Source organism: Manis javanica, chromosome 4 (genome assembly GCF_040802235.1).
Source record: "Manis javanica isolate MJ-LG chromosome 4, MJ_LKY, whole genome shotgun sequence".
Lineage (NCBI taxonomy): Eukaryota > Metazoa > Chordata > Mammalia > Pholidota > Manidae > Manis > Manis javanica.
In genome coordinates this window covers 137,545,264-137,559,920 of record NC_133159.1, presented here as the reverse complement: position 1 = coordinate 137,559,920, position 14,657 = coordinate 137,545,264, and the positions used below count along the sequence as shown (strand labels likewise).

The 14,657-nt window shown below is 36.7% G+C and overlaps 1 protein-coding gene across 4 annotated transcripts in view; it reads right to left on the bottom strand.

Annotated features, from left to right (window-relative positions):
• FAM222B (family with sequence similarity 222 member B) overlaps nucleotides 1–14,657 on the bottom strand; it is a 52,339-nt gene that overhangs the window by 16,401 nt on the left and 21,281 nt on the right. The gene's annotated exons all lie outside the window — the stretch shown is intronic.

Here is a 14,657-nt window from a genome sequence, read left to right as displayed (position 1 = left end):
AAGAATACTGTATCCAGCACGATTATCATTTAAATATGAAGGAGGGATTAAACAATTCCCAGACAAGCAAAAGTTGAAGGAATTTGCCTCCTACAAACCACCTCTACAGGGTATTTTAGAGGGACTGCTCTAGATGGGAGCACTCCTAAGACTACACAGATGTCACCAGAGAAAATAAAATCACAGCAAAGAAAGCAGACCAAACAAATACTAACTAAAGGCAAAAAAAAAAAATCAACTACCCACAAAAGCAGTTAAAGGAAACACAAAAGAGCACAGAATAAAACAACCAACATATAAAGAATGGAGGAAGAGGAATAAGAACAGAGAGAAATAAAGAATCACCAGACAGTGTTTATAATAGCTCAATAAGTGAGTTAAGTTAGACAGTAAGATACTAAAGAAGCTAACCTTGAACCTTTGGTAACCATGAATCTAAAGCCTACAATGGCAATAAGTACATATCTTTCAATAATCACCCTAAATGTAAATGAACTGAATGCACCAATCAAAAGACACAGAGTAATAGAATGGATAAAAAAGCAAGACCCATCAATATGCTGCTTACAAGAGACTCACCTCAAACTCAAAGACATGCACATACTAAAAGTCAAGGGATGGAAAAAGATATTTCATGCAAACAACAGGGAGAAAAAAGCAGGTGTTGCAGTACTAGTATCAGACAAAATAGACTTCAAAACAAAGAAAGTAACAAGAGATAAAGGACATTACACAATGATAAAGGGCTCAGTCCAACAAGAGGATATAACCATTGTAAATATATATGCACCCAACATAGGAGAGCACCAACATAGTGAAACAAATACTAACAGAATTAAAGGAGGAAATAGAATGCAATGCATTCATTTTAGGAGACTTCAACACACCACTCACTCCAAAGGATAGATCCACCAGACAGAAAATAAGTAAAGACACAGAGGCACTGAACAATACAGTAGAACAGATGGACCTAATAGACATCTATAGAACTCTACATCCAAAAGCAACAGGATACACATTCTTCTCAAGTACACATGGAACATTCTCCAGAATAGACCACATACTAGGCCACAAAAAGAGCCTCAGTAAATTCAAAAACATTGAAATTCTACCAACCAACTTCTCAGACCACAGAGGTATAAAACTAGAAATAAATTGTACAAAAAAAGCAAAAAGGCCCATTAACACATGGAGGCTTACCAACATGCTCCTAAATAAAAAATGGATCAATGACCAAATTAAAATAGAGATCAAGCAATATATGAAAACAAATGACAACAACAACACAAAGCCCCAACTTTTGTGGGACGCAGTGAAAGCAGTTTTAAGAGGAAAGTATACAGCAATCCAGGCATACTTAAAGAAGGAAGAACAATCCCAAATGAATAGTCTAATATCACAATTACTGAAATTGGAAAAAGAAGAACAAATGAGGCCTAAAGTCAGCACAAGGAGGGACATAATAAAGATCAGAGAAGAAATAAATAAAATTGAGAATAATAAAACAATAGAAAAAAATCAATGAAACCAAGAGCTGGTCCTTTGAGAAAATAAATTGGATAAGCCTCTAGCCAAACTTATTAAGAGAAAAAGAGAATCAACACACATCAACAGAATCAGAAATGAAAAAGGAAAAATCACGACAGACCCCACAGAAATACAAAGAATTATTAGAGAATACTATGAAAACCTATATGCTAACAAGCAGGAAAACCTAGAAGAAATGGACAACTTCCTAGAAAAATCAACCTTCCAAGACTGACCAAGGAAGAAACACAAAATTTAAACAAACCAATTACGAGCAAAGAAATTGAAGCAGTAATCAAAAAACTACCCAAGAACAAAACCCCAGGGCCAGATGGATTTACCTCAGAATTTTATCAGACATACAGAGAAGATATAATACACATTCTCCTTAAAGTTTTCCAAAAAATAGAAGAAGAGGGAATACTCCCAAACTCATTCTATGAGGCCAACATCACCCTAATACCAAAACTGGGCAAAGACCCCACCAAAAAAGAAAATTACAGACCAATATCCCTGGTGAACGTAGATCCAAAAATACTCAACAAAATGTTAGCAAATCGTATGCAAAATATATCAAAAGGATCATACACCATGACCAAGTGGGATTCATCCCAGGGATGCAAGGATGGTACAACATTCGAAAATCCATCAACATCATCCACCACATAAACAAAAAAGACAAAGCCACATGATCATCTCCATAGACGCTGAAAAAGCATTCAACAAAATTCAACATCCATTCATGATAAAAACTCTCAACAAAATGGGTATAGCACAAGTACCTTAACATAATAAAGGCCATTTATGATAAACCCACAGCTAACATCATACTGAACACTGAGAAGCTGAAAGCTTTTCCTCTAAGATTGGGAACAAGACAGGGATGCCCACTCTCCCCACTGTTATTCAACATAGTACTGGAAAAAGAAAAAATGTTATCAAATTGATTACGGTGATGGTTATCTGTATTTGTGAATATACTAAAAGCCACTGAGTTGAACATTTACGATGGCTGTACTTTTTGGTATATAAATGATATACCATAAACAACAGAGTTGTTTTTTAAAAATTAATAACTGAAAATAAATTTTCTAATGTGAAAGACCAAGTAAAAAACAAACAAAAAAAACAAACAAACATAGTACTGGAGGTCCTAGCCATGGCAATTAGACAAAACAAAGACATACAAGGAATCCAGATTGGTAAAGAAGAAGTTAAACTATCACTATTTGCAGATGACATGATATTGTACATAAAAAACCCTAAAGACTCCACTCCAAAACTACTAGAACTGATACCGGAATACAGCAAAGTTGCAGGATACAAAATTAACACACAGAAATCGGTTGCTTTCCTATACACTAACAAGGAACCAACAGAAAGAGAAATCAGGAAAACAATTTCATTCACAACCGCATCAAAAAGAATAAAATACCTAGGAATAAACCTAACCAAGGAAGTGAAAGACCTATACCCTGAAAACTACAAGACACTCTAAAGAGAAATTAAAGAGGACACTAACAAATGGAAACTCATCCCATGCTCTTGGCTAGGAAGAATTAATATCCTCAAAATGGCCATCCTGCCCAAAGCAATCTACAGATTCAATGCAATCCCTATCAAATTACCAACAGCATTCTTCAACGAACTGGAACAAATAGTTCAAAAATTCATATGGAAACACCAAAGACCCCGAATAGCCAAAGCAATCCTGAGAAGGAAGAATAAAGCAGGGGGATCTCGCTCCCCAACGTCAAGCTCTACAACAAGCCACAGTAATCAAGACAATTTGATACTGGCACAAGAACAGAGCCACAAACCAGTGGAACAGAATAGAGACTCCAGATATTAACCCAAACATATATGGTCAATTAATATACAATAAAGGAGCCATGGACATACAATGGGGAAATGACAGTCTCTTCAACAGATGGTGCTGGCAAAACTGGACAGCTACATTTAAGAGAATGAAACTGGATCACTGTTTAACCCCATACACAAAAGTAAATTCAAAATCGATCAAAGATCTGAATGTAAGTCATGAAACCATAAAACTCTTAGGAAAAAACATAGGCAAAAATCTCTTGGACATAAATATGGGCAACTTCTTCATGAACTTATCTCCCCGGGCAATGGAAACAAAAGCAAAAACGAACAAGTCGGACTACATCAAACTGAAAAGCTTCTGTACAGCAAAGGACACCATCAATAGAACAAAAAGGTACCCTACAGTATGGGAGAATATATTCATAAATGACAGACCCGATAAAGGCTTGACAAACAAAATACATAAAGAGCTCACGCACCTCAACAAACAAAAAGCAAATAATCCAATTAAAAAATGGGCAGAGGAGCTGAACAGACAGTTCTCCAAAGAAGAAATTCAGATGGCCAACAGACACATGAAAAGATGTTCCACATTGCTAGTCATCAGAGAAATGCAAATTAAAGCCACAATGAGCTATCACATCACACCAGTAAGGATGAATACCATCCAAAAGACAAACAACAACAAATGTTGGCAAGGTTGTGGAGAAAGGGAAACCCTCCTACACTGCTGGTGGGAATGTAAATTAGTTCAACCACTATGGAAAGCAGTATGGAAGTTCCTCAAAAAACTCAAAATAGAAATACCATTTGACCCAGGAATTCCACTTCTAGGGATTTACCCTAAGAATGCAGCAGCCCAGTTTGAAAAAGACAGATGCACCCCTATGTTTATCGCAGCACTATTTATAATAGCCATGAAATGGAAGCAACCTAAGTGTCCATCAGTAGATGAATGGATAAAGAAGATGTGGTACATATACACAATGGAATATTATTCGGCCATAAGAAAACAAATCCTACCATTTGCAACAACATGGATGGAGCTAGAGGGTATTATGCTCAGCGAAATAAACCAGGCGGAGAAAGACAAATACCAAATGATTTCACTCATATATGGAGTAAAAGAACAAAGAAAAATTGAAGGAACAAAACAGCAGCAGAATCACAGAACCCAAGAATGGACTAACAGTTACCAAAGGGAAAGGGACTGGGGAGGATGGGTGGGAAGGGAGGGATAAGGGCGGGGAAAAAGAAAGGGGGCATTACGATTAGCATGTATAGTGTGTGTGGGGCACGGGGAGGGCTGTGTGACACAGAGAAGACAGGTAGTGATTTTACAGCATCTTACTATGCAGATGGCAGATGGACAGTGACTGTGAAGGGGTATGTGGGGGGGACTTGGTGAAGGGGGGAGCCTAGTAAACAATGTTCTTCATGAAATTTTACATTAATGATACCAAATATATATATATATATATATATATATATATATATATATATGATCCTATCCAGCTTTTCAAAAGGACAATATGTTTTAATTGTTAGATCCATTTTTACAATGCTTTGACCTCCTGTCTAAAAGAGGTCTGGAAAAGGGAAGAACTGCAGCAGAAGGAGGGAGTGAAATGTGTTACCCTGGTTATTAAAATCCATCAAGTTCATAGTTCAGTCTTGGGATAACTGCAGCCAAAAAACTGACTTGCAAGTAATTATCACCACTATCTCCAAGAAAAGTTAACTGGACATAATTGAACTAATGCCCTAATCGGAGGGAAGCTGCAGCTGGCAAACAGCCCACTCCTCCTGTTCCTTCAATCTGCAAATGAAACTACTATTGATAATTTGTGGACAAACAAGAAATTGCTCTCATGGTTTCCCTACTGCAAATCACTCAGCAATTCCAGTTAATGCCCAGCATGTTGGGACAGGAGAAAAATCGTTAATCACTTCTTCCTTTTAATATGGGTGAATGTAGTAACTACATTGTTTTTCATGTGAAACCTTCATAAGAGTGTATATCAATGATACAATTTAAAAAATCAGTGCTTCCTTTAATAAAGATGAATTTTAACACTAACCAAGCCCCTATTAAGGGTTGCTGGGAATTGTTAAATCTCCCCTGGACATCCTAAGTAAGGCATTGTGTCCTGATCTCCACACCCTAGTACCATTAGATGTGCCTTGTGCCACTAATATATAGCAATATGAAGAGGTATTATGCAAGGCCAGATGCTATTATTAATACACTCATCATTTATCTTCTTGTAAGAGAATCCTGTGTACTCTCATTAAGACAGGCAAATGGCATCATTGACCTGCTTCAATAGCAAAGATTAAATCACTTCTGAACGGACTTCAAGTTGATAGATACCTGCTGCCTGACTCATATGCCTTCTAGAAACTGTGCCCTTTACCCTGGAATTTAGTATCAGACTCTGCTTTTCAACTGTGTCTACAGCCAAAGGGAGTAAGACTCCTAAGGGTATTGTGGAGTCTTGGGAAGCCACTCCCATCTTACAGAAGGGGAAAATTGTAGTCTTTATATAAACAGTGATCTGTAAAGTGGGCAGCTGGCAGGTACCCTGCTGAGGTGACAGAAAGTAAAAGAGGAAAATGATACCAAGCGCTATCTCTGCTTATTTTCTTCTTAGGTAGTTTGAGCTTTATTTTGGCAAGGAAGTGGCTAGAAATTAATGCAATCAGAAACTTTCTCAAATACCTTTTTCTCAAAGAACCTTTCTCAAACCTGCCCATTTGGTACATGTTTTGGTAAGTTATTTTGAAAGGTTGCAGTTCACTTCTTCTAGTCTTAAAACACTTCTCATGTAAAATATGGAAAAGCCTAGGAATGGCTCAGCCAGGATATAAAAAAGAGGGATCTATGGATAGTAAAGAAAAACAAGAATTTAACCTGAAAAAAAGAACACTCAGTAGGGACACCTTTCATGCACTCACCGAACCCCTGATGTGCCAAGGCACTGTAGTAGTACTATACATTGGGAATACAAATACGACAGACAATATACCTGGTAAGAAATTATTATTGTGATCATTCTGTAATACATATAAATATCAAATCATTATGTTGTACAGCTGAATATAATGTGGTATGTCAATTTTAAAAAAAGTGTGATTAACATTGTTTGAAAATCCAAACAATGAAACAAGTATTTACAGAGAACAGTGAGAAGAAAGAGAGAACAACAATATGGGTCATAGACGGCCGAGCAAGAATTTACCAGTTTGAGATGTGTAAGGCCAGTCTAAGCAAAGACAACTAGCCTGCAGTTATAAAACTAAATGGCATGTTTGGAGAACAACAGGTGGTCTGGTATGGTGAGCAGGGTGTTGGGTGTATGCTGCTGATGTGCCAAATTATGAAGTGGCTTGTATTTCATACTGGAAGGACAGAGTAACAGATTAAGAATAAAGCTGGGTTGGAGTCACAGCTCAATGTTCTTATCATTAAATCAGCATAAAAGCAACCCCACAATCTTAAAGAGTAATTGTGATTATTAAATGAGATTATAAAGAGCTTAGTATGTGCCTACACTCAATGATGGTATAGTTATAACTATTATTAGCTGTCAGACTTTATCCTGAAGTCATGGGGAGACAGGGACAAGTTTTAGGAGAGTAAATGATCAGATATCTATTTTAAATAAATCTGCTGGAAGTGTGAAAGACAAACAGGAGATGGAAGAAGTCAGTTAAATGGCTATAAAGATTTTGAGGTGAGAGATGATGATGATGTCAAATAAAGGTGTCATAAGAGGACATCATACAAAGGAGGTAGTAGCTTTATCTCTGAGCTCCAAAGATGAAAAATAGGCTAATAAATTAAAGTCTGAAGAAAGGCAATTTTAAGTGAACATAAACAATCTGTACTTGTTCCACAGTGATAGAGCACTAGAAACGCTAAAGTGAAAGCAATGATCATTTACTAAAATTGATAGAAAAGAGTTTATTTTCATTGGCTAAGAATCTGGACTAGATGACCCACTAAATCCAACTTCCAGATTCCATGATTCTAAATCATTACAAAAATGATTTAGTGGATTCTAAATCATTTACAATTATTAACAATCGCTTACTTTTTTAGAAAGGTTTACAATTTTCAAAGTGCTTTCACAATGATTCTCTCACTTGATTTTCTCAAACATCCTGTGAGATAGTCTGATCAGGCTTCATTAGTCCCATTTTCACAAATAAACTAGGAAAAGCCAGTAAATGTGTGGACCAACCAGGTTTTCTGACCTGTACTATTTCCATTCTCACCACTGTCTCCAACATGGTGCCAGAGTTGAAAACCCACTGTGAGAAACCATCTCTCTTTGGTCACCAGCTCCATTGTTTATTTTCAAAATCAGGAAATTCTTCTGCACGTCTTAGATTCATTGTTCAGTAGCTTCAGCCTATTCCTTGGTCCACTTCAAGGTGAGTAAAAGCTAGTCATCTATCTTTACATAATGTTCCTTCATATTTGCATGCTATAAAATGTCATTTCTCTAATCTAGGCTAATTAACCCCAATTCCTTGAGTTTTTTTCACACAAATACTCCTCTAAAAATACCTATCTGGTCTCTAATTTAGTACTAGCTCCAAGAAGACAACCTCTTCTCATACACCACAATTCTAATCCCCAGATATATTATAGACCCTCTCCAATTAATTCATACGAGTATTTACTGAGCACCTACTATGTAGCATGGCATTGCTCCAGGAGCCAGGGACTCAGCAATGAACAGAACAGACAAAAACTTGTCTTCATGGTCAAACTCAATGAATAGGTTAAGTTACACAGACTCTTAGAAGGTGATAAATGCTATGAAAACGTAAGTAAGGAGATGATGATTACTGGATTGGGTAGCAATTTTAAATAGCACAGTCAATGTGGTCTTCACTGAGAAATTATAGTTTCTCCATGGCTTATCTGCTCGTTTCAGTGCAAGACAGAAGTATGGCTTTTAATTGCATAACAGATTTTTTTTTAAGGAATTAAACTATAACTAATACAGGTTTTTCCCCTATCATTTCAAATTTAATTCTTAGGCACTTGAACATTTAATAAGAAGCAATTTATCAATGTGTTTTGAAGAGTGGAATCTTGTTTCTGTAATGCTGTAATAATCTTTAAGCAATAATGCAACAAAGTAACACATCCACATCCACCCCCCCACACACACACACTGTGGTTAGATACAACTCTGACTTTGATAAAGACTATCCATTTCCCTGGCTGAGCAATGGTACTTTCTTTAAATTGTGAGGCACTGAGAGATGAGCACATGTGGACAGATGGGAGGATGGAGGAATTTGGTAGAAACAGCACTTGAGAGATACACAATTGGTTTGCAGGCTGAAGTGGCATCAGCCTCTCACTCCTAGGTACATTAAAAAACAAACTCCCCCCAAATCGACTAACAGTTACCAAAGGGAAAGGGACTGGGGAGGATGGGTGAGAAGGGAGGGATAAGGGGGAAAAAGGAACATTACGATTAGCATACATAATATAGCAGGGGGGGACACGGGAAGGGTAGTATATACAGAGAAGACAAATATGATTCTATAGCATCTTACTACGCTGATGGGCAGTGACTGTAATAGGGTATGTGGGGGCTACTTGATAATAGGGGGAGTCTAGTAACCATAATGTTGTTCAAGTAATTGTACATTAATGATATCAAAAAAAAAAACAACCTCCCCCCAAAATAATATGAATGATAAGAATGACACATTTCAGTTAGGGCATTTGTTTAGCTTGGAGAAGAGGCAAAAATTAAAATACAGCTTGCTGAAAAGCAACATTTTTGCCATGGACTATGGAAATAGACAAAGGACTTTTCTTAAAAGGAAAGTTTCATTTTGTCTCTCTGGGGAAAAGTTCTAACACAGTATCACAGTCCAACTGCACCATACCTCACAGGGACTGAATGAAGCCTAATACCAAAATCCTTTGTAAAGGACTTTAATGAATGCACAGTAACACCTGGCAGGACAGGTTCAAACTAAGATATGGATTCTTCATTAATCCACAGGTCCCACTTTTCTATGAATGAAAAGAGGTTCTGGGAGAATAAAATAAGCAAAAATCAAACCAGTACCTTCACAGCTACAAAATTAATGTTTTCACAATAGTAAAACCATCTGAATAACTGGGTAATGTAGAGGGTCCATTTAGGAACCCAAGAAATGTGACTTTTCCATTAATATACTATGATTTGGGATGAGGTGCCTTTAACTTCTCTAAGTCTTGATGTCCCTTTCCTTTCAAAATAGATTAAGTCCTATTCTTCATATAGTAAGTGATAAATGAAATGCAATGTATTTTAGCTTTTGGAAGGAAAGAAGAAATTTAAGTTATGACTAATAATGCTTATGCTTTCTCCTCCAAAGCAACAACGATGTTGTCTAAATCATTTCAATCTTGCAAAAGTGGCATAAATTCTGATTTTCACTCATATCAGCAACTGATCCTCAAAACTACTTTGCTGAGTGCAAAGAATTAGCAATTGGTCATGGAAATCTTGTCTTTTAAATCAGCTGTAATATTCAGTTGATTTTCCATTAGAGCAAGAGAAACAGGTAACATTTTCCCAACAAACAGCACATAAGGAAATCCTCAGCTTTTAATTTATAACTTACAGGACTTCTTTAATCACAACCTGACTTCTAAATGGATTTCATTTTGGCCATCAGCTCCCATCATTAGAGTACATACAGCCCAGTGTTAGAGGAGGGGTTTACTTCGGTAACAGCTCTTCGGCTTGGCTATCTACAGTTCTTCCATATATGATGAATGATTTGGATATACCACAAGGCCAGAAGTTACTAACAAAGATGACATGCCAGTATCAAGAGCTAGTTTATCTATGATTTACTTGGAAAAAACTCAATTGTCCATAAGACTTCAATGTCATTAGGTAACAAGGGTCAAGTCTTAAAATATTAAATAAAACAGTCTCAAGGATACTAAAATGAGCTGAACCAGGTCTAGTACTGAGCTATATACTAGTTTGGATGATTAAGAAACTAAGAGTAATTCAAGCTCATGGCTATCTTACCTACTGTCTCTTGAGTGACCAGAGAAAGAAAACAAATCTCTTATCAGTTTGTTTAGCTAGAAAATCCCACTTAAAAAGTAGAAGTTAAAGCTATTGCTTAAAATTGTGGCTTCAAATATCTTTGGAATTTACCTGTTTACACTTGGCTTATTTGTCCCTCTACATTAATAATCAAAAACTGACTGTATTCTCTCATTAGGCGTAAACCCTTAACCATAGTTCTGCCATATGTTAGTAAAGATGCCCTCTTTTCAGCTAGGCCGAAATACAACAAACTCAGTCCATGACTTAATTTAATCTTATCAGCCCACCGCTCCTTCCCTAGGATCCATCAGCACCAAATAAAATAAAACTTCAATTTGGCCTTTCCTTTACATCTCTTATTCTTCCAACACCTCATCCCCAACCTTCCTCCTCCTCTTGATTTATAAGTGGCACCTTGTTCTTTGGACTCCTTTCACAACTAGGAAAATAGGAACAGCTTCTCAGGGTAGCTGAGATCCTCTCGCTTTCAAATCATTTCAAATAGGCATCCTGAAAGGAGTTCTTGGAGAAAAGAATTAAATGTACTAGAAATTCAGAGAAGGGAAGGACCCAGAGACTTTGGCTCTAGGTCTGGCTTCACTACCAAATCTCTAAATTATTTAGACATTCTCGGGGCATTAGTTTTCCCTATCTCAGAGAAATGATAACACAAAGAGATTGCTTATTCAATTTACTGGATGAAAACTAATCCAAAAGTAAAAACATTTATGTTAATACTGGAAATGATTCTTGGACTGAAGAAACTCTTAAGCCTTTGTGAGCTGTTACATAATTATACCCTACGACCACACATTTAATTTAAAATTATAATGTTCACTCAAGGTACCAAAGACTTCCTTTAAGCCAGGCGTGGGCTTTTTATTTTCTTATCCTACTATCATATATATTTACAGATAATGAAATGTCTAACTAAGCAAAATTCTAAAATCTGGCCAGACAGAAGGACTATCCAGTATTCAGAATGCTAACATACAGAACAAAGTTGGGAGAGGAAGCCATGGTCTGTATTCTAAAAAATAAATGATCAATTTAAGTGTTTGGTTTAAAAAAAAAAAAAACAGGAAAAGATGGGTTAAAAGTTTCTACTTAAACGCAACTGTTTTTGAATGGCTCCGACAATCCCGTAATAAGTGCAGTATAAAACAGTCATGGTAATCAATTCAGTGAACTCCTTTCACTGCCAGATTGAACAGCTTTGAGGATAATCTCCTTCACTCTCCCTGGGCTCAGTTGTAAAATTCATTATTTATGCCCTCACTTGTTTACTCTGTCCTATTTTCCAACCATCCAGGCCCAAGGACAGTGTTATCACTGGCTTGTTTCCAAAATGAACGCGTGTGTTCACTGCCTTACTAGTTACAAAACCAAAGATAATCAAACACAGTGGTAACTTAATATTGAAAAGCAACCTCACCTACCACGTGATCCAGGAAAGGCATTAATGACGGTGCTGACCCAGGTTATCAAAAGCTAAATTACCTTAGATGGGTAGAGTGAGAGCCGTATGTCTGTCATTCTAGTTTTTTTTTTAAGCCACTGAGCAGCATATACATTCAACAAGTTTCTTAAAGGGCAGTATCATTAGAAAGGCAGCTCTGGCTCTCCCCAAGAGAGGACCTGTGAACTATTGAGGATTAAACTGATTTAGATGCAGTTTGCCTAGCAACCATTCATTAGGAAGAGTTCAGTAACTGATCAGCAATCAATTTCACCTCCTTATCTAAGCTGCAAATAGATAACAGACTCTACCAAGCTCTCTACCCTCTGGATTCAGACTCAAAGCAAACAACTTCCTCAAAAGAGTCATCTTCCAGAAGTCAATGGGGGGTAGGGAGGGATTAGATACACACAAAATACCAAGTTGTCAATCTAGTACTTAGAGCCTAAGCATTCATTGTCTCTTAAATCTCTCCCTTAGCAGCATGCCTCGGTCTTTTTGCCTCTAGTATTTTCTCACCTTGAATAAGCTTTTCCCAATTCCAAACTTTACAACACTCAAGCTGCTTATTATAAGAATCAAATGATGTCAAGGGTCCAATCTTTCCCTTTACCTTCTCAAGGGGATCATTTTATACTTCTGATGTGAATGTGGGATTGGGCTTGAGTCTCCCTTTAGAGAGAATATAGGGCCCTTTTCCTTAACATATTCTAAATTGTCTCTCACAGAAATAAGCAGGATGGATAAAAACAGACTGTTAAGGAAAATTAAATCAGCCACTTTAACCTCAGCAGCACCATGTCCTCTCAACCTAATAGATCACGGGAAGTCACAGCTTCACATAATTGCTTCCTTGCAGAGGTTGACCAAATCTGAGATTTCCAACCCCCCTTAAATAATATTTAGAGATCAGTACAGATACAATCTATGATTAGTTCTATACATAGCCTTTTGTCTCCTGGGGAAAATTCTCTGGGGAAATCATAGAACCATGCAAAATACTGATCACAAAAATCAGTCAAGAAAATAGAGATATAAAAAAATTAAGTGAGCAAAGTATAACTTTATAAAGCTGTATTAATTGCCCAGGGGTAGACAAAGAAAAAAACACCTAGTAGGAGGGCAACTTGTTTTTCGGCAGAAGCAAGTTGAAGCTGTATATGCTTTAATATTGCCTCCAAGTGGCTATCTGTCATTTCCTCAACTTGCTATAGCTTAGACTTCAAAGTGTACTTTGTTTTATACACTAGCTAGTTGCTAGTGTATAAATAAAAGTTTCAATTAGTGATTTTTAACAATTCAGTCTCAGTAACAGGTTAGGTAGGACAATATCTGGGGGATCCTCTTTTTTTCATTTAAATGTGATTCATGGAGTCTTAAGGGATTAATGCATAATAAATTAAAAACTCCAAATCTGGTAAAGGTTTACCAGTGAATCTACTTTTCTTTTTGCACAATTCTATACTATGACTACTTAAAATATAAAAGGAAAAAAAAAGAAAAGTAAGTTTCTTGACCCCTAATAAGTTTCCACAACTGAGATGGTTTCCTATCCCATTATCTCTATTCTTTATAGTACTTATTTTCACCCCAAACTGCTCCTTACTGGACAGAAATCTATAGATTAATGCAAAAAAAAAAAAAAAACTCAACTAAAACTGTAACACAGCTCCAGCATATCAATTCTGTCTTCAAAACTGAACTCCAGTAGAACAATTTCTGGAAAATGAACCTAGATTACCAGAATGAACTCTCAATCATTTCCATTAATATTTATAAAAGTGTAGCCAAAAAAATTATATCTAACTCTTCTGGTATTCTAGCTACTTGCTCATCAACATGAAGATAAATCTGGTCCAAACATGAATACTATCATAACATACACACAGACACACACACCACATACACATACCCTTTGTTTCTAAAATCATAAATTTGGGGTTTTCTATCCTTAATTGAGAACTTCCCTCAACTGAAAACCTATGAAGAGATTCCTGATTTTGGGTGAAGATGAGTTGTGTCCTTCAGAAACAAAAGGACCCATAAGTTATAGAAGCAAAGGAACTCAAAAAAGATAAATATAATTTAAATTGTAATGCTATGGCTGCCCAGTTTCATAAAGTTTGACGAGGGAAGGCTTTTAAAAATAAAATTCATCTAAATTTTTTTTTAAGTTTTTAGTTTGGTTTTTTGACAACACAAACTAGTCCCTCTGAGAACCTTTGGACATAAATAAACGGATGAAGGAATAAGACTTTCAAGTTTCAGCAACAGCAAGGTAAGTTTGCTTGCTCTAGAGCGATGTTTCTCCAACAGGACTGAGTACTACACAAAGCCAGTGACAATGTACTTGGGAAGAGATTTTAGCAGAGTTAGTCGCTAATAACTACCAGGATTTTCTTTAACCACCATTTGACAGGGGCTGCTCTCTCTTTCCACTAGCACCTCCTTCCTTCTCAGATTGTTTCTGCTGATTAACGCAGTCCCCAAGTAAGAAAATGGTGAGGACAACCTTAATGGACACGGATGCAGTACAGCTCCAAAACCCACTCTTGGTCTGTTTTTTTTTCTCTTTGCAGTTTACTGCATTAGATGCCACACAATAAAGATCTTTTCTTCTCTGTTCATTTTACTACACGACCGACATTGACACATTAGTAAAAAGAAATCAGAGTCCTGAATCTCCTTACCCTAAAGCAGGGGTGAGATGAAGGGAGGGAAAGAAGGATGAAGGGTAGAATTAGAAAATCAAA